This window comes from Scyliorhinus torazame, chromosome 10, assembly GCF_047496885.1.
Source record: "Scyliorhinus torazame isolate Kashiwa2021f chromosome 10, sScyTor2.1, whole genome shotgun sequence".
NCBI classification, from domain to species: domain Eukaryota; kingdom Metazoa; phylum Chordata; class Chondrichthyes; order Carcharhiniformes; family Scyliorhinidae; genus Scyliorhinus; species Scyliorhinus torazame.
Genome location: NC_092716.1, coordinates 164,101,854 through 164,120,331, shown reverse-complemented (window position 1 = coordinate 164,120,331; position 18,478 = coordinate 164,101,854).

The following is an 18,478-nucleotide window of genomic DNA, read 5'->3' as shown; positions in this document are numbered from 1 at the left end:
TCTCTTGTTGGAAATGGTCATTGCCTGGCACATGTGTGGTGCGAATGTTACTTGCCCGTTATCAGCCCAAGCCTGGATATTGTCCAGATCTTGCTGCATATGGACATGGACTGCTTCAGTATCTGAGGAGTCATGAACGGTGCTGAACATTGTGCAGTTATCAGCAAATGTTTCCACTTCTGACCTTATGATGGAAAGAAAGTCATCGATGAAGCAGCTGAAGATGGAGGGGCCTAGGACGCTATCCTGAGGAACTCCTGCAGTGATATCCTGGTACTGAGATGATTAACCTCCAACAACCACTACAAATTTCCTGCATTCATTTGAGAGAGAGGATGGGATGGGTACCGCAGTGAAAGTTGAATTGGAGGGCCTCAAAAAAGAAGCAGTAAAGGGTTGGAGTAAGGTGGCTAAGAAAAAAATATTCAAAAGTTTGGAGAGAAAGGAAAAGTGGAGTGCAATGAGACATTAAGGAATTTTTTCTAGGAGGTAATAAATAACATCTATTTTGAAGATATTATGGGCCAGGGTTTAGAGAACCCCAAAGGGTATCATGGAGTTCACCTGACATTCTTGGATGTTGTGGCAAAGCTACTATTTATTATTCGTCTTTGATTGTCATTGACAAGGTGGTGGTGAGCTGCCTTCTGGAACATCCAGCAGAGGGCAGTAGAGCGGAGCTACTGATTGGCTGTTGCAAGGGAAATTTGCATACATCCGTTGTGGTCACCCTAACATGAAGGTGGTTTGTGGAGGAGCTGTTGTCAAGTGACACTTAAACCCGAAAAACTTCTTCAGTGTTTCCCTCCCTACCCCCTCCCCTGTTCAAAAAAAAAAACCAACCGCTGTAAAGATCAAGAGGAAGGCTCGAGGTCAGGTAGAAGTAGAAAGAAGTTGAACCGTGACGCCACAGCCTGCAGGCAAGGGATTGGCTGGTGACTGGTAAGTAGTTTTTCTTTTCTTTTCCCTCAGGTGTTATCGTGCAGTGCGTAGAGGTTGCTGAGTGAGTGCTTGCTGAGAAGGGGAGTGAAGAACAGGTAAGCTCTTTCATTCTTTTTCTTTTTTTATCTAGCGGGGATGGCAGGGAAGGTAGTGCAATATTCCTCCTGCAGAATGTTTGAGGTGAGGGACGCCGACAGTGTCCCTGCTGATTTCACCTATAGGAAGTGCACCCATCTCCAGCTCCTCAGCAACCACGTTAGGTAACTAGAACTGGAGCTGGATGAACTTTGGGAGGCAGAGGTGGTCATAGATAGAAGCTTCAGGGATGTAGTTACGCCGAAGAATAAAGATAGATGGGTGACGGTGAGAGGGGCTGGGAGGAAGCAGTCAGTACAGGGATCACCTGTGGTCGTTCCCCTTAGTAACAGGTATACAGCTTTGGATACTGCTGGGGGGGGGGGGGGGGGGGTCTTACCAGGGGTAAGCAATGGGGTGCAGGTCTCTGGCACAGAATCTGTCCCTGTTGCTCAGAAGGGAAGGGGGAGAGGAGTAGAGCATTAGTCATTGGAGACTCCATAGTTAGGGGGATAGATAGGAGATTCTGTGGGAACGAGAGAGACTCGCGATTGGTGTGTTGCCTCCCAGGTGCCAGGGTGCACGATGTCTCGGATCGTGTTTTCGGGATCCTTAAGGGGGAGGGGAGCAGCCCCAAGTTGTGGTCCACATAGGTACCAATGACATAGGTAGGAAAAGGGATAGGGATGTAAGGCAGGAATTCAGGGAGCTAGGATGGAAACTTAGATCTAGGACAAACAGAGTTATTATCTCTGGGTTGTTACCCGTGCCCCGTGATAGCGAGACGAGGAATAGGGAGAGGAGTTGAACGCGTGGCTACAGGGATGGTGCAGGAGGGAGGGTTTCAGATTTCTGGATAATTGGGGCTCATTCTGGGGTCGGTGGGATCGCTACAAACGGGATGGTCTACACCTGGACCAGAGGGGTACCAATATCCTGGGGGGGAAATTTTCTAATGCTCTTCGGGAGGGTTTAAACTAGTTCAGCAGGGGCTTGGGAACCTGAATTGTAGCTCCAGTATACAGGAGGTTGAGAGTAGTGAGGTCATGAGTAAGGTTTTAAAGTTGCAGGAGTGTACCGGCAGGCAGGAAGGTGGTTTAAAGTGTCTCTTCTTCAATGCCAGGAGCATCCGGAATAAGGTGGGTGAACTTGCGGCATGGGTTGGTACCTGGGATTTCGATGTTGTGACCATTTCGGAGACATGGAGAGAGCAGGGACAGGACTGGTTGTTGCAGGTGCCGGGGTTTAGATATGTCAGTAAGCTCAGGGAAGGTGGTAAAAGAGGGGGAGGGGTGGCATTGTTAGTCAAGGACAGTATTACGGTGGCAGAAAGGACGTTTGATGAGGACTCGTCGATTGAGGTAGTATGGGCTGAGGTTAGAAACAGGAAAGGAGAGGTCACCCTGTTAGGGGTTTTTTATAGTCCTCCGAAAAGTTCCAGAGATGTAGAGGAAAGGATTGCAAAGATGATTCTGGATAGGAGCGAAAGCAACAGGGTAGTTGTTATGGGGGACTTTAACTTTCCAAATATTGACTGGGAACGCTATAGTTCGAGTACTTTAGATGGGTCCGTTTTTGTCCAATGTGTGCAGGAGGGTTTCCTGACACAGTATGTAGATAGGCCAATGAGAGGCGAGGCCGTATTGGATTTGGTACTGGGTAATGAACCAGGACAGGTGTTAGATTTGGAGGTAGGTGAGCACTTTGTTGATAGTGACCACAATTCGATGACGTTTACTTTAGTGATGGAAAGGGATAGGTATATACCGCAGGGCAAGAGTTATATCTGGGGGAAAGGCAATTATGATGCGATGAGGCAAGACTTAGGATGCATCGGATGCAGAGGAAAACTGCAGGGGATGGGCACAATGGAAATGTGGAGCTTGTTCAAGGAACAGCTACTGCGTGTCCTTGATAAGTACGTACCTGGCAGGGAGGAAGTGCTCGAGCAAGGGAACCGTGGTTTACTGAGGCAGTAGAAACACTTGTCAAGAGGAAGAAGGAGGCTTATGTAAAGATGAGACATGAAGGTTCAGTAAGGGCGCTCGAGAGTTACAAGTTAGCTAGGAAGGACGTAAAGAGAGAGCTAAGAGGAGCCAGGAGGGGACATGAGAAGTCTTTAACAGGTAGGATCAAGGATAACCCTAAAGCTTTCTATAGATATGTCAGTAATAAAAGAATGACTAGGGTAAGAGTAGGGCCAGTCAAGGACAGTAGTGGGAAGTTGTGCTTGGAGTCCGAGGAGATAGGAGAGGTGCTAAATGAATATTTTTCGTCAGTATTCACACAGGAAAAAGACAATGTTGTCGAGGAGAATACTGAGATTCAGGCTACTAGACTAGAAGGGCTTGAGGTTCATAAGGAGGAGGTGTTAACAATTCTGGAAAGGGTGAAAATAAATAAGTCCCTTGGGTCGGATGGGATTTATCCTAGGATTCTCTGGGAAGCTAGGGAGGAGGTTGCTGAGCCTTTGGCTTTGATCTTTAAGTCATCTTTGTCAACAGGAATAGTGCCAGAAGACTGGAGGATAGCAAATGTTGTCCCCTTGTTCAAGAAGGGGAGTAGAGACAACCCCGGTAACTATAGACCAGTGAGCCTTACTTCTGTTGTGGGCAAAATCTTGGAAAGGTTTATAAGAGATAGGGTGTATAATCATCTGGAAAGGAATAATTTGATTAGACATAGTCAACACGGTTTCGTGAAGGGTAGGTCGTGCCTCACAAACCTTATTGAGTTCTTTGAGAAGGTGACCAAACAGGTGGATGAGGGTAAAGCAGTTAATGTGGTGTATATGGATTTCAGTAAAGCGTTTGATAAGGTTCCCCATGGTAGGCTACTGCAAAAAATACGGAAGCATGGAATTCAGGGAGATTTAGCAGTTTGGATCAGAAATTGGCTATCTGGAAGAAGACAAAGGGTGGTGGTTGATGGGAAGTGTTCAGACTGGAGTCCAGTTACTAGTGGTGTACCACAAGGATCTGTTTTGGGGCCACTGCTGTTTGTCATTTTAATAAATGACCTGGAGGAGGGCGTAGAAGGATGGGTGAGTAAATTTGCAGATGACACTAAAGTCGATGGAGTTGTGGACAGTGCGGAAGGATGTTACAAGTTACAGAGAGACATAGATAAGCTGCAGTGCTGGGCTGAGAGGTGGCAAATGGAGTTTAATGCAGAAAAGTGTGAGGTGATTCATTTTGGAAGGAATAACAGGAAGCACAGTACTGGGCTAATGGTAAGATTCTTGACAGTGTGGATGAGCAGAGAGATCTCGGTGTTCATGTACATATATCCCTGAGAGTTGCCACTCAGGTTGGGAGGGTTGTTAAGAAGGCGTACGGTGTGTTAGCTTTTATTGGTAGAGGGATTGAGTTTCGGAGCCATGAGGTCATGTTGCAGCTGTACAAAACTCTGGTGCGGCCGCATTTGGAGTATTGCGTGCAATTCTGGTCGTCACATTATAGGAAGGATGTGGAAGCATTGGAAAGGGTGCAGAGGAGATTTACCAGAATGTTGCCTGGTATGGAGGGAAGATCTTATGAAGAAAGGCTGAGGGAATGCCAGGATTTTAGCCCAGTGACTGTGAAAAAATAGCGATATATGTACCAAGTCAATATAGTGTGCGACTTGGAGGAACCTTGCAGGTGGTCGTGTGTGGGTTTAGAAGGTGCTATTGAAGGAGCCTTGGCAAGTTGCTGCAGTGTATCTTGTAGGCAGCACACACTGCTGCTACTGTGTGTCAGTGGTCGAGAGAGAGTAAATATTGAAAGTGGTAGATGGGATACTGACAAGCTGGTTGATTTATCCTGGATGGTGTTGAACTTCTTATGTGTTGTTGGATGCTCACTCATTCAGGCTAGTGAAAAGTATTCCATCACAATGCTGACTTATGTCTTGTAGATGTTGGACAGGCTTTGGAGAGTCAGGAGGTGAGTTACTCACCACAGAATTCCCAACCTTTGGACTGTTCTTATAGCCACAGTATTTATATGGCTGGTGCAAGACAGTTTCTGATCAACGATAATGATGTCGATAGTGGGGGTTTCACTGGTAGGAATGATATTGAATGTCATGGGGAGATGGTTGGATTCTCTCTTGTTGGAGACCATCATTGCCTGGAACTTGTGTGGCATGAATGACATTTGCCATTTATGAGCTCAAACCTGAGCGTTGCCCAGGTCTTGCTGCGCGTAGGCAGAAATTGCATCAGTAAAAATAGACCAGCAGTTTACTCTCGATCAGTAGAAAAGTGATGGAATGTGTCTTTGAGCGATGTCATAAGCCTGATTTGGTTGGCCTCCAAAAATGACAGCCATCTTTATTTGTGCAAGGTATGAGTTCAACCATTAAAGAGTTTTCCCCTTGATTTCCATTGACTTAATTTTGCTATAGCTTCTCAATGCCACACTTGTTCAAATGCTTCCTTCATATCGAGGGCAGTCATTCTCAATTTCCCTCTGGAATTCAGTCCTTTGTCCATGCTTGGATCAAGGTTATAATGAGGCATGGAGCCAAGTAGTCCTGGCAGAACCAAAAGTGAGCATTGATGAGCTGGTTACTATTGTGTGAGTGCTGTTGATATCATTGCTAATGACACGTTCCATCACTTTGTTTTTTGTGGACAGGACGTACCTTGGCAATTATCCACATTGTTGGGTAGATGCCAGTGTTTTATCCCAACTGGAACAGCTTGACTAGGGTGTAGCTAGTCGTGGAGAACAAATCTTCAGCACTACAGCCAGGGTGTTGTCCCAGAGCCATAGGCATTGCTGTGTCCAATGCATTCAAAGTTTTCTTGATATCACCTGGAGTGAATGAAATTGCCTGAAAAACACACAAGACAGGACCAGGAGTGGACCATATTGCCTGTCGAGCCTGCCCTGATCATGACTGATCTTGGGTTTCAACTCCACTTTCCTGCCGAATCCCCTTGATTCCGTGAGCATGGGGGAGGAGGAGCGTGCACGTAGAGGGGTGGGATGAGGAGGGCGTGGGGGGGGGGGGGGGATAGGAGATGGGGTAAAATGGGGGGGGGGAGAGGGGGGGGTGAGGTGGATGTGGGGGGAGGTGTGGGGGGGGGGAATTGTGTTATGTACTTTAAAATGTCCCTTTTTCTTTATTCCTACTTATTGTATTTTCAAGAGGTACTTTGAAGACCATAAGACATAGGAGCAGAATTAGGCCACTCGACCGGTCAAGTCTGTTCCGCCATTCAATCATGGCTGATATTTTTCTCATCCCCATTCTCCTGCCTTCTCCCCATAACCCCTGATCCCCTTATTAATCAAGAACCTGTCTATCTCTGTCCCTAAGACACTCAGTGATTGGCCTCCACAGCCTTCTGTGGCAAAGAGTTGCACAGACCCACCACCCTCTGGCTGAAGCGATTCCTCCTCATCTCTGGTTTAAATGATCATCCCTTAAGTCTGAGATGGTGCCCTCTGGTTCTAGTTTTTCCTACAAGTGGAAACATCCTCTCCACATCCTCTCTATCCAGGCCTCGCAATATCCTGTAAGTTTCAATAAGACCACCCCTCATCCTTCTAAACTAAAACGAGTACAGACCCAGAGCTTTCAACCGTTCCTCATACGACAAGCTCTTCATTCCAGGAGCATGCGTATGAACCTCTGGACCCTTTCCAAGGCCAGCACATCCTTCCTTAGATACGGGGCCCAAAACTTCTCACAATACATCCAAATGGGGTCTGACCAGAGCCTTATACAGCCTCAGAAGTACAACCCTACTCCTGTATCCCAGCCCTCTCAACACGAATGCTAACATTGCATTTGTCTTCCTAATTGCCGACTGAACCTTGAACAAAGACTCCCAAGTTCCTTTGTGTTTCTGATTTTCTAAGCATTCCCCAATTTAGAAAATAGTCTATGCCTCCGTTCCTCCTTCAAAAGTGCATAACCTCACACTTTTTCATCTGCCACTTCTTTGCCCACTCTCCTATTCTGTCCAAGAGAATTGGATATAATCTAATATCAAGCATCTTCCAAAGATTTAATTTAAAGGGGAAGTTATGGCAGGAGAGCTAAAAGCCGTGGTTTGCTCCCTGTGCTCCATGTGAGAAACTGGGAACATTTCCAGTGCCCGGGTCCAGAATGTGTGCAGGATGTGTCTCCAGCTGAAGCTCCTGGACAACCTAGGTTTCGGAGCTGGAGCAGTGGCTGAGGACACTGTGGAGCATCCACAAGGCGGAGAGTATCATGGATAGCACGTATGGAGAGGTGGTCACACCGCAGTCTTCGACTCCACAGGCAGGATGCTAATGAGTGACCACCAGGCAGAGCAAGAGGGCGAGGCAGGCAGTGCACGAATCTCCAGTGCCCATGAGAGTTTGGCTCAAGATAGAATCGGAGCTTGATGGAAAATAGAGTATCAAAGCTTTGTGTAAAATGTGTACTTGACTTTCCAGATTAATCGCTTCTGCATTTGCACGAGACAGTCTGCAATACCAGGACGCAGCTGAGGGAATTGTTTCCTCATTCTAAAGATAATAATTTAGCTGAGAGCAACAGAATGTGTCCCTAACTTGGGCTTCTAAGGGGGCCGTCCTCAGAAAAGGGACAGTGTCATATTGTATATAAGCTACTGTCGAATGTACTAATATTGTCTTGCTGCTGTGCCTCCCCGAAGGACAGTGGTGCAACCCCGGCCGTGAATAAACGTATGTTGAAGTGACTTGGTGTTTGATTGATCATTTCATCCGGACTGAGAATAGCAAATTCTCATTTGGTGTCAGAAGTGGGATCTCACGGAGCCTCGCTAGGGGCAGACGGTGTAACTGACTGATCGTTTCCGGACGCGAAGGAGGGATTGGGCCCCCAAATGTAAGTACCCTTGTTACCACTTTGGTTTCCCCCTCCGCTGTTCCGAGCGCGACCTAGTCCTACCGTCTGTTTCTGAAGAGACACTTACGAGATCCAGGTCAGTCCGGCGAACCCCTGTTAAATGAAAAATGAAATGAAATGAAAATCGCTTATTGTCACAAGTAGGCTTCAAATGAAGTTACTGTGAAAAGCCCCGAGTCGCCATATTCCGGCGCCTGTTCAGGGAGGCTGTTACGGGAATTGAACCGTGCTGCTGGCCTGCCTTGGTCTGCTTTCAAAGCCAGCGATTTAGCCCTGTGCTAAACAGCCCCAGAAGAAAGGTGCTTGGCTGATGATGATCCTTCTGGTTGCTTGATACCTTCGCGATAGGAGGTTGCCCTTAAAACACGAGACTGTCTTAACCAGTGTCTTGACTTGTTCGACACTCCGGGTTGACTAATGGCAGGATAATGCCTTAAAGTTGGGCATTGAATTAACGGAAGGGGGAATTGTTAAAACGGCGGAGGTTTTGAAAAAGGAATGTGCCCACCATAAGAGACCTAAGTCTCTTGAGCCCCGACCCCTAAACCAAGACCGTGCGGTCGAATGGCCGGCCTTGCCTTGACCGAGGGAGACGATGATGATGACCCTGAAAATTGGCAATATATTTAATCAGCAGGGCAAAACTCTCGAGGCGGCAGCTTTTGAAACGCCGTTCTTCGCCCAACAAGCCGAGCTATTAGCACTAATCTGTGCGTGTGTACTGGGAAAGGACAAGAAAATCAACATCTATACCGATTCCAGATACGCATTTGGAGTCACACACGACTTCGGCCAATTATGGAAGAACAGAGGATTTCTTATATCTTCAGGCACTCAGATATCCCACAAACAGTTGGTTATACAATTACTACAGGCTTTAATGCTCCCTAAACAAATAGCCGTAATAAAGTGCACTGCCCATACGACTGGTAAAACCCCGGTGGACGTGGGTAATCGGCAGGCGGACCACCAAGCCAAAGAGGCTTCTCGCTTAAAAGACCTGGTGGTGCCCAAAATGAGTCAGACTAAAAGCTCCAAGGGTCAGTCTCCCTCTGAAAAGCCAATGCCGACCATCACTGACGTCATTCAATTACGGGAGAACGCTCCTTCCTGTGTAAAAAGACTATGGGAAGAATTGGGATGTTGTTATGATCCTGTAAATAGATTGTGGGTCACCCCGGCAGAGCAAACTAGTATGCCCGATGCATTAGCAGCCTGGGTCACCGAATGTGTTCACTTTGCAACTCATTGTGGTGCGCGAGCTACGGGTGATATATTGCTGAAGACTTGGTGGCATCCAAAACTTCAGGAAATAGCACAAAACATTGGCAGTCGTTGCCTGGTATGTCAGCGATATAACCCTGGAAAAGCAGTACCCTGTGAAATGAGTAAAACCCTGCTACCGGAAGGTCCCTTTGAGACACTCCTGATGGATTACATTGAGTTGGAAAGATGCCAATGTTATAAACATGTATTGGTTATTGTTGATGTATTTAGTAAATGGATAGAAGCTTACCCCACTGTAGATAACAAAGCTTCCACGGTAGTAAAAGTTTTGATGCGAGAAATTGTTCCTAGATTTGGGATTCCATATCAATTAAGCTCTGATAATGGACCTCATTTTGTGGGACAGATCAATAAGGAATTTTGTACTCAGCTGGGAATAAAACAACAATTACATTGCGCGTACCGACCCCAGGCAGCGGGAATGGTAGAAAGAGCTAATCAGACATTAAAAACGAAACTGGCAAAACTACAGGCAGAGACTGGAGCCACTTGGCTCAAATTATTGCCTCTTGCCCTCTTCCAGATACGTGCAACCCCGGCCGGAAAGACACGACTGAGTCCCGTCGAAATTCTATACGGAAGACCCTTTCGCACTCCCTGGGATCAAGAAAGCCCTAAGGAAGTACAGTTTCACCATATGACTACTGAAATGGCCAACTATGTGATAGCCTTGACCAAAGTGCTAAAAGGCCTCCATTCACGGGTGCGAGCTGCTTATGAGGAGATACCTCCCTTGTCCAGTTCTGTCACTGTTAATCCGGGAGAGTATGTCCTGATTCGTAATTGGATTAGGAAAGGATTTGAACCCCCGATGGGAAGGACCATACCAGGTCCTACTCACAACTCCCACTGCTGTAAAAGTGGAAGGCAGAAATGCCTGGATCCACATCCACCATTGTAAGGTTGTGAAAATGCAATAGAAAATAACCCTCTGTTTTGAGCCCTAGGTAATAACTCCGGCATCACTTCAAGGATGAAGGCCACACTTATTAATGCAACCCTACTGGGACTTTTGGAGACGAGGGGGAGACCAAGCGAAGGATCTGCGGTCCCAAGGGAAGGCGGACTTATCACCTCTGTCGAGGAGACACCTTGCAATGCACCAGTCAAGGCTCAGGAGAAGGACCTTGGAACGTGACCCCTGCGGACGGATGTTCGGCCTACGTACAAAGATGCAATCAGACCATACTCATCAGTGGAGTGACTAAGGGCAACCTACCCTGTCATCAGGTCAACTGTAAATGGAACTATAGCTGCAGAAACAAAAATAAGACTTTACCCTTGGGATGCGTTGACCAAGGGAGGGTAAAGATGCAAAATAAAAAAGGGAATTACGTGTGAACACGTATCTGTATATGTCATATGTGTACGCAAAGAATATGAATGTTTCTGGTTGCTGGGTATGTACACATATCCCGACCCATGCTAAGGGAGGGATCCCCCTCAGACCTGTTCCGCTTAACCTGTCAGAAACAGTAGAATGGTATATTTACCAAAATGGTTCTCGTCAATCCCCTAGGACAATAAGAATCCTATCTGTGGTAAGACACCCAGACAGCGGGGCAGCTTCTAGTTTATCGTTTCTCCCCATATCCCCAAGACCCTGGAAAGAGGGGGGGTATCCAATGAACACCTTTGAGATGTGGTACCAACCAAGTTATGACCGATCTCACCAGCCTCCGTTTCTTACCCTCACTAATACCACCAACATGGGAAGACCACTGGGAATAATATGTTTAGTAAGGAATGTGGTTAAACGAATATTCGTTGGTGCTAGTCGATGCAAGCACAAATTTGTAGTGGCCAACACATCCAAGGTCTATCCCGTATATGCGTCTCCTCAGTTTTATGGGTGTACACTAGACGTCCCATACGCTAACGGGACAGGTACCTTCAAGTACTCCCAGATGGCTGAAGGGTTTGACGTGGACAAACTCACTTCATACATTGGGACGTACTTTGTGGCCACAAGGCATATCCCTGGCTGCCAGAGAATTGGACGAGATCCTGCTATCTGGGGTATGTAGTCCCCTTCATACACCACCTCGCCAATCTAGGCGACCATTACCAAATGATGAAGCGATGAAAGAGAGCAATAACCGAAACGCAACGATACTTTGGGATCCTGCTTCCCGCTATCGGGGTAGCTCTTGCAATATAGGAAATAAGGAAGGTAGCAAAAATCCTGCAGGAGGTAGCAAATGACACCACTGAAGCATTGGCAGAGATAAATAATGAAATGGTAGCAATAAGAGCCGTAGCCCTGCAAAACCGAATGGCCCTAGATTACCTCCTTGCAAACAAAGTTGGGACATGTGCCGTGATCGGTTCAGAATGTCGCACCTGCATCCCCGATAGTTCGGAGAACATCACCCGCCTCATATCCGCAAAGAGGTTAAGAAACTGCATGAAACATCAAGCGGTGGGTGGGTAGATTGGTTGTTTGACGGATCATGGGGGTCTTACCTGGTGCAGGGATTAATAATCCTGGTAGTTGTAATACTTGTAATAATCATGCTTAGCTTCCTAATGAAATGCTTGTGTAAAAGTGTCGGTGCAGCAGTAATTTCCCAACAGTTAATACAGCAACATGAAGTGAGCCTTGAAGAGCTAATGGATGAGAAAGAAGGTGCAGAGGAACGTAAGAAAATGATAGAAGTGCAGATAGAATGGGAAAGACTGAGGCAAGTGGCTATGGATTAGAAGTTATCATAAAATGATAAAAGGGGGAAATGAGAGTTTGGCTCAAGATAGAATTGGAGCTTGATGGGAAATAGAATGTCAAAGCTTTGTGTAAAATGTGTACTTGACGTTCGAGATTAATCGCTTCTGCTTTTGCACTAGACAGTCTGCAATACCAGGACGCAGCTGAGGGAATGGGTTCCTCATTCTAAAGATAATAATAATTTAGCTGAGAGCAACAGAATGTGTCCCTAACTTGGGCTTCTAAGGGGGCCGTCCTCAGAAAAGAGACAGTGTCATATTGTATATAAGCTACTGTCGAATGTACTAATATTGGCTTGCTGCTGTGCTCCCCCGAAGTACAGTGGTGCAGCCCCGGCCGTGAATAAACATATGTTGAAGTGACTTGGTGTTCGATTGATCATTTCATCCGGACTGAGAATAGCAAATTCTCACCCATTCCCCTGCTAAACAGATGTACCGCTTTGGATACTGTTGGCCTCTCAGGGGAAAGCAGCAACAGCCAAATTTGTTGCACCATGGTTGATTCTGCTGCAGAGAGGAGTAAAATGTGTGGGAATGAAATAGTTATAGGGGATTCAAATGTATGGGGGATCGGTAGGCATTGTTGTGGCCGTCAACGAGACTCCAGGATGGTATGTTGCCTCCCTGATGCTAGCGTCTAGGATGTCTCAAAGCGGACTTCCGGTTGCGGCTATGCGGAGCTGAGCCGCGTGATTCGGCAGCTCCCGCTACCACGGACATTTGAGCTCGTTAGAAGAGCCCCAACGGAACTTTTTTTGATACCAACCTGTGGGGAAGGTAAGAGGGAGGTCCCCCTCCAACTTTTATGTAATGGACTCGAAGTGTAACGGCCACAAAAGTGGCATTGGAGCAACGGGAAAAACCGGGAAAAAAAGACAAAATGGCGGTGGCCAGAGACAAAGTGGAGCTGCAGGAGTTTATCAAGCACTGCTTCAAGGAGCAGCGCGAGGAGATGCGTAAGGAAATGCTGGCGCCTATGCTTTCGGCAATCGAAGGACTAGGGATCACCCAGAAGGCCCACGAGGTTCAGATCCAGGAGGTACAAAAAAGAGTTGGTCAGAACGAGGACGAGATCTCTGGCCTGGTGATGAGAGTGGAGCAGAACGAGGCGCTACACAGGAGGTGGGCGGGAAGACTCGAAGACCTGGAGAACAGGTCAAGGAGAAATAATCTGCGGATCCTGGGTCTCCCTGAAGGAGCGGAGGGGCCGGTGCCGGGGCATACGCGAGCACGATGCTCGGGGCAATGATGGGCAAGGAGGCCCCTGGAGTTGGACGGGGCACACCGTGTGCTGGCGAGTAGGCCCCGGGCAAATGAGCCGCCAAGGGCGATGGTGGTGAGGTTCCACCGATTCACGGACAGAGAGTGGGTCCTGAAATGGGCCAAGAAGGAGCGGAGCAGTAAGTGGGACAATGCAGAGATCCGAATATACCCAGACTGGAGCACGGAGGTTGCAAAGCGGAGAGCGGGTTTCAACCGGGCCAAAACGGTGTTGCACCAGAAAGAAGTGAAATTCGGAATGCTGCAGCCAGTGCGACTGTGGGTCACATACAAGGGCCAACACTAGTACTTTGAAACGCCTGAAGAGGCGTGGACATTTATACAAACCGAAAAGTTGGACTCTAACTGAGGGTTTGTGAGGGTGGAGGGGATATTTGAGGTTTGATGTGTGATGGTTGTTGTATATAGCGGGTCAATCACAATCACGCGCAGGAAATGTTACATGGGCTGGGGGAGAGAGAGACAAGGCCGCAACAGGAGCTGCGCCAGAGGGGGTGGAGCGGTCTTTGGAAAGCGCGGGGTTTTTTGTTTTTCCCGCGCGCGGGAAGAAAGATGGGAGGGGGAACTCCCACACGGGGAGGTCAATGGGATAGCGGGGGTAGCTGGGGTCAGCAGGTGTCAGCTGACTTACGGGAGTGACATGGGGGAGCAAAAAAAGCTAGACAGGGGTCTAGCGGGGGAGGGAAGGGGGGCGGAAAGGGTTGCTGCTGCACTGGCCGAAAGGGAATGGGACATAGAAGAGGTGGTCGGGACGGGGGTCCCCGTCTGGGGGACTGGAGGGTGAGGGAGGTGTGGACACGGGACTGGCCCAGGAAAGGAGATGGCTAGTCAGCGGGGCGGGGGGGGGGGGGGGGGGGGGCGGGGGGGGGGTGAAAACTCCTCCAATCTGGCTGATAACGTGGAACGTGAGGGGCCTGAATGGGCCGGTGAAGAGGGCTCAAGTGTTCGCGCACTTAAAGGGACTGAAGGCAGACGTGGTCATGCTCCAAGAGACACACCTGAAGGTGGCGGACCAGGTCAGGCTAAGAAAGGGATGGGTAGGACAGGTATTCCACTCGGGACTGGACGCGAAGAATAGAGGGCTGGCAATATTGGTGGGAAAGCGGGTGTCATTTGAGGCCAAGACTATTGTAGTGGACAATGGAGGGCGATATGCAATGGTGAGCGGTAGGCTGCAAAGGACGTGGGTAGTGTTGGTAAACGTATACGGCCCGAACTGGAATGATGCAGGATTCATGAAGCGCATGTTGGGGCGCATTCTGGACCTGGAGATAGGAGGCCTGATAATGGGAGGGGACTTCAATACAGTGTTGGATCCAGCACTGGACCGCTCCAAATCAAGGACTGGAAAGAGGCCGGCGGTGGCCAAGGTGCTCAGGGGGTTTATGGATCAGATGGGGGGAGTGGACCCATGGCGGTTTGCAAGACCGCAGACCAGGGAATTGTCTTTCTTCTCCCATGTACACAAAGCCCACTCCCGGATAGATTTTTTTGTTCTGGGCAGGGCGCTTATCCCGAGGGAGGAGGGGACGGAGTATTCGGTCATAGCCGTTTCGGACCATGCCCCGCACTGGGTGAAACTGGCGCTGGGAGAGGAGAGGGACCAATGCCCGCTGTGGCGGCTGGATGTGGGACTGCTGGCGGACGAGGTGGTGTGTGGGAAGGTGAGGGGGTGTATCGAAAGGTACTTGGAGGCCAATGACAACGGGGAGGTGCGGGTGGGGGTGGTATGGGAGGCGTTGAAGGCGGTGATCAGGGGAGAGCTAATCTCCATTAGGGCTCATAGGCAGAAGACAGAGGGCATGGAAAGGGAGAGGTTAGTGGGGGAGAATTTGAGAGTGGACAGGAGATACGCAGAGGCCCCGGAGGATAGATTACTTGGGGAAAGACGACGGCTCCAGACGGAGTTTGACCTGTTGACCACAGGGAAGGCGGAGGCACAGTGGAGGAAAGCGCAGGGGGCGATCTACGAGAATGGGGAAAAGGCTAGTCGGATGCTGGCACACCAGCTCTGTAAGAGGATGGCAGAGAGGGAAATAGCGGGAGTCAAGGATGGAAGGGGAGCCACGGTTCGGAGTGCGATGAAAATAAACAAGGTATTTAAGGCCTTCTATGAAGAGCTGTACAGATCCCAGCCCCCAACGGGGGAAGAGGGTATGAGACGATTCCTAGACCAACTGAGATTCCCGAGGGTGGAAGAGCAGGAGGTGGCTGGCTTGGGGCACCAATTGGGTTGGAGGAGCAGAGCAAGGGTTTGGGGAGTATGCAGGCGGGGAAGGCCCCGGGACCGGACGGGTTCCCGGTGGAGTTCTACAGGAAGTATGTAGACCTGTTGGCCCCGTTACTAGTGAGGACCTTTAACGAGGCAAGAGAGGAGGGGACCCTGCCCCTGACAATGTCGGAAGTGACAATTTCTTTGATCTTAAAGCGGGACAAGGACCCACTGCAATGTGGATCGTACAGGCCGATCTCGCTCCTCAATGTGGATGCAAAGTTTCTGGCAAAAGTGCTGGCCACGAGGATCGAGGACTGTGTCCCGGGGGTGATCCATGAAGACCAGACGGGATTTGTAAAGGGCAGGCAATTAAACACAAACATGCGGCGGCTTTTAAACGTGATGATGATGCCATCGGAGGAGGGAGAGGCGGAGATAGTGGCAGCTATGGACGCGGAAAAGGCCTTTGACCGAGTAAAGTGGGAGTACCTCTGGGAGGCGCTGCGTAGGTTTGGGTTCGGGGGAGGGTTTATTAGTTGGGTTAAGCTCCTTTACAGAGCCCCGGTGGTGAGTGTAGTGACGAACCGGCGGAGGTCGGAGTACTTTCGACTGTACCGAGGGACGAGGCAGGGGTGCCCCCTGTCCCCCCTGTTGTTCGCATTGGCGATCGAACCATTGGCCATGTCATTGAGGGAGTCTAATAAATGGAGGGGGGTGGTCCGAGGGGGAGAAGAGCATCGGGTGTCGCTATATGCGGATGACCTGTTGCTGTACGTGGCAGACCCAATGGAGGGGATGGTGGAGGTCATGCAGACTCCAAGGGAGTTTGGGGAGGTTTCGGGCTACAAGCTCAATGTAGGGAAGAGTGAGCTCTTTGTGTTACAGGCAGGGGACCAGGAAAGAGGAAGGCGGAGGGGAGCTTTCGGTATCTGGGGATCCAGATAGCCAGGAGTTGGGGGGCCCTACATAAACTGAACCTGATGAGATTGGTGGAGCAAATGGAGGGGGACTTCAAAAGATGGGACATGTTACCACTCTCGCTGGCGGGTAGAGTGCAGTCGGTCAAAATGGTGGTTCTCCCGAGGTTTCTGTTTGTGTTTCAGTTCCTCCGCATTGTGATCACCAAGGCCTTTGTTAAGAGAGTAGGTAGGAGTATTATGGGGTTTGTGTGGGTGAATAAGACCCTGAGGGTAAGGAGTGGGTTCCTGGAACGCAGTAGGGACCGAGGAGGGTTGGTGCTGCCAAATCTAGGGAGCTACTACTGGGCAGCAAATGTGGCGATGATCCGCAAGTGGGTTATGGAGGGAGAGGGGGCGGCATGGAAGAGGATATAGATGGCGGCCTGTAAAGGAACGTGCCTGGGGGCGTTGGTGACGGCACCGCTGCCGTTCTCGCCGACAAAGTATACCACGAGCCCGGTGGTGGCGGCAACGTTAAGGATCTGGGGCCAGTGGAGACGGCACCGGGGCGCAATGGGAGCATCGGTATGGTCCCCGATCAGAGGTAACCACCGGTTTGTTCCGGGGAAGATGGACGGGGGGTTCCAGAGCTGGCATCGGGCGGGGATTAGAAGACTGGGGGACCTGTTCATTGACGGGACGTTTGCGAGCTTAGGGGCACTGGAGGAGAAGTTCGAGTTACCCGCAGGAAATGCCTTTAGATATATGCAGGTGAGGGCTTTTGTGAGGAGACAGGTGAGGGAATTCCCGTTGCTCCTGGCAAGAAATTCAAGACAGGGTGATCTCGGGTGCATGGGTTGGGGAGGACAAGGTGTCGGCAATACACCAGGAGATGAAAGAAGAGGGGGAAGCGCTGGTAGAAGAGTTGAAGGGTAAATGGGAGAAGGAGCTGGGGGGGGGAGATCGAGGAAGGTCTGTGGGCTGATGCCCTGGATAGGGTTAATTCCTCCTCCTCCTCGTGTGCCAGGCTCAGCCTTATACAATTTAAGGTGGTTCACAGAGCTCACTTGACGGGGGCGAGGTTGAGCAGGTTCTTTGGGGCAGAGGACAGATGTGGAAGGTGCTCAGGGTGCCCAGCGAACCATGTCCATATGTTTTGGTCATGCCCGGCACTGGAGGGGTTCTGGAGAGGAGTGGCGGGAGCAACATCTCAGGTGGTGAAAGTCCGGGTCAAGACAAGCTGGGGGCTAGCAATATTCGGAGTAGTGGACGAACCGGGAGTGAAGGAGGCGAAAGAGGCCGGTATTCTGGCCTTTGCATCCCTAGTAGCCCGGCGAAGGATCTTGCTAATGTGGAAGGAGGCAAAGCCCCCCAGCCTGGAGGCCTGGATAAACTATATGGCTGGGTTCATAAATTTGGAGAGGATTAAGTTTGCCTTGAGAGGGTCTGCGCAGGGGTTCTACAGGCGGTGGCAACCGTTCGTAGACTATCTCGCGGAGCGTTAGAGTAAGTTCGGTCAGCAGCAGCAGCAACCTGGCGGGGGTGGGGGGGGGGGAGTGGTGAGGATGTCCGGGGGGGGGGGGGGGGGAGCTGCCTGGGGGGGTGGATGAGCAAGAGATAACATGAAGAGTCGGGGAAACTGGCACGTATGGGAGAGAGCCAGTGTACAAAGCTATGTAAATACTATTTTGCCATGTATATATCTTGCTCCGCGCGATTTCTCGTCTCTTTTTTCTTGTTACCGGGGGGGGGGGGGGGGGGGGGGGGGATTATTGTTTGTAAGGGAGAAAAATTGTGTTAAAAACTTTAATAAATAAATAGGGGGCGAAATTCTCCGGAAACGGTGCGATGTCCGCCGACTGCCGCCCAAAACGGCGCCAATCAGACGGGCATCGCGCCGCCCCAAAGGTGCGGAATGCTCCGCATCTTTGGGGGCCGAGCCCCAACATTGAGGGGCCGGAGGAATTTCCGCCCCGCCAGCTGGCGGAAATGGCCTTTGTTGCCCCGCCAGCTGGCGCGGAAATGACATCTCCGGGCGGCGCATGCGCGGGAGCGTCAGCGGCCGCTGACAGTTTCCCACGCATGCGCAGTGGAGGGAGTCTCTTCCACCTCCGCCATGGTGGAGACCGTGGCGGAGGCGGAAGGGAAAGAGTGCCCCCACGGCACAGGCCCGCCCGCGGATCGGTGGGCCCCGATC